This window comes from Scylla paramamosain, chromosome 39 (assembly GCF_035594125.1).
Source record: "Scylla paramamosain isolate STU-SP2022 chromosome 39, ASM3559412v1, whole genome shotgun sequence".
NCBI lineage: Eukaryota > Metazoa > Arthropoda > Malacostraca > Decapoda > Portunidae > Scylla > Scylla paramamosain.
In genome coordinates this window covers 1,325,001-1,327,500 of record NC_087189.1, presented here as the reverse complement: position 1 = coordinate 1,327,500, position 2,500 = coordinate 1,325,001, and the positions used below count along the sequence as shown (strand labels likewise).

The 2,500-nt window shown below is 49.2% G+C and overlaps 1 protein-coding gene across 1 annotated transcript in view; it reads left to right on the top strand.

The window, feature by feature from the left end:
• The window catches only part of LOC135091963 (homeobox protein onecut-like), a 220,116-nt gene that overhangs the window by 22,278 nt on the left and 195,338 nt on the right, over positions 1 to 2,500 (top strand). The window lies entirely within an intron of this gene.

Genomic DNA, 2,500 nt, shown 5'->3' with positions numbered 1-2,500 from the left:
TACAACTACAACTACTACTACTACTACTACAACTACTACTACTACTACTACTACTACTACTGCCACTACTACAGATATGCTCAAATCATGTCATCTCTCCGCCCTCTGATCCAACCCTCTCCACTCCTCCTCCTCCTCCTCCTCCTCCTCCTCCTCCTCCTCCTCCTCCTCCTCCTCTCCCTTCACTAACTCACATTGTTTCCCGGCTCTTACGACCCTCTCTCTCCTCTCCCTCTCTTTTTTCTTGCCAGCGACCACCTCAGTATAGCCAGGCCTCTCCCTCTCCCTCTCCCTACTCTCCCTTTCCTCTCACACCCCTTAACACTCCCTATAGCTTCCCTCTACACACACACACACACACACACACACACAGATGGAAGTGTGTGTGTGTGTGTGTGTGTGTAGTAGTAGTAGTTGATGGTATGATGTCCTTCCTCCTCCTCCTCCTCCTCCTCTTGGTGGTGGTGGTGGTGGTGGTGGTGGTGATTGTAGTAGTAGTATTATCTGTGGTTGTTGTTGTTGTTGTTGTTGTTGTTGTTCTTCCCTTGTCATTCTTTGTCCTTGTTTATCATCGTTTTGTTTGTTTTCCTGCTTTGCTTTCTTGCCATGTCTCCTCCTCCTCCTCCTCCTCCTCCTCCTCCTCCTCCTCCTCCTCCTCCTAGAAGCCAGTCAGGGTTTCCTCTCACCTCTCACCTCTCACAGCCGGAAGGGAGAGATGGTGTCCGCTCCCCCAGGCTTCCCCACGGATTCAGTGTCCTGTGTACCTTGCTGCATGTGCACCGTGCCGCGCCCTCAGGTACTGCACGTGTTGTCTGCCTCCACTTCTTCACTCTTTTACTCCTTCGTTCCTCTATTCCCTCCTTCTTTGTTTTTTTTTATATACTTTCTTAATTTTTCTCGTTTTTCCTTCTTTGGTTTTCTTTTCTTATTTTTTTTATCTTCCTTCACTCCTTCACTCCTTCGTTCTCTCCTTCTTTGTTTTTTTATATACTTTCTTCATATTTCTCCTTTTCTCCCTTTTTTATTCTGTCTTTTCTTATTTTTTTTCATCTTTCTCATTTCCTTTTTCTTCATTCATTTATTCTTTACTTTCATAATTTCTTCTTCCTCCCCACCTCCTTTCTCTCTTCTTTCATTCCTCTTTCTTTCCTTCATTTCTTTCCATCGTATTCTGTACTCTCTCTCTCTCTCTCTCTCTCTCTCTCTCTCTCTCTCTCTCTCTCTCTCTCTCTCTCTCTCTCTCTCTCTCTCTCTCTCTCTCTCTCTCTCTCTCTCTCTCTCTCTCTCTCTCTCTCTCTCTCTCTCTCTCTCTCTCTCTCTCCCTTTACATATCAAAGGTTCCACAAAAAACAACACCAGCATTACTTTTGGTGTCAAATTTTAGGTGCCTCTAAACTTCCCTTAAATTTTTCCCTCCCCCTCTTCCCTCCCCTCTCCCCTCTCCCCTCCCTTCCCTCCCCCCTCTTCCCTTATTTCCTTACCCAAGTCCCTTTCTACTTTCCTTGACCATACTGCCCCTGTCAACCCAAGAGAGAGAGAGAGAGAGAGAGAGAGAGAGAGAGAGAGAGAGAGAGAGAGAGAGAGAGAGAGGGAGGGGGAGGGGGAGAGCGAGAAAGGGAGAGGGGGGTCATAAAAAACAAAGAACTAAACGGGGGTCCTTTTCTATAGCAGTGAATTAAATAGGGAGGAAGGAAGGGGAGGAGGAGGAAGAGGAGGAGGAGGAGGAGGAGGAGGAGGAGGAGGAGGAGGAGGAGGAGGAGGAGGAGGAGGAGGAAAGGCAGTGAGTGAGGAAAGTTGATATTAGGCACGAGAGAAAGGGAGGAGGAGGAGGAGGAGGCTGGTAGAGAGAGAGAGAGAGAGAGAGAGAGAGAGAGAGAGAGAGAGAGAGAGAGAGAGAGAGAGAGAGAGAGAGAGAGAGAGAGAGAGAGAGTTTGGGATAGTACTTGAAAGAAGAACATTTGTGATTTTTCTTTTTCTTTCTCTCTTTCTCTCTTTAGGTATGGTTGCCTCCTCCTCCTCTTCCTCCTCCTCCTCTTCCTCCTCCTCCTCCTCCTCCTCCTCCTCCTCCTCCTCCTCCTCCTCCTGTAGCGCGGAAACTTCAACGCTCCATAACAAAGAATCGCTCCTTTCTCTCTCTCTCTCTCTCTCTCTCTCTCTCTCTCTCTCTCTCTCTCTCTCTCTCTCTCTCTCTCTCTCTCTCTCTCTCTCTCTCTCTCTCTCTCTCTCTCTCTCTCTCTCTCTCTCTCTAGACTAGCATCTCTTATCCACACTTTACTCTCCACTCCGTCTCTCCCTCTCTCTCCTCTCCCTCTCCCTCTCCCTCTCCCTCTCCCTCTCCCAACGCACATCTGTTGCCGTAACTAATTCACACCCCCCTCACTCCCCCTCCCTCTCCCCCTCTCTCCCCCAAGCCCCCTTCCTCCACCCACCCCCAATTGGCACGTGCCCCGGAAACACGCCCACTCGCCCACTCACGCCCACTCACGCCCACACTCATGCA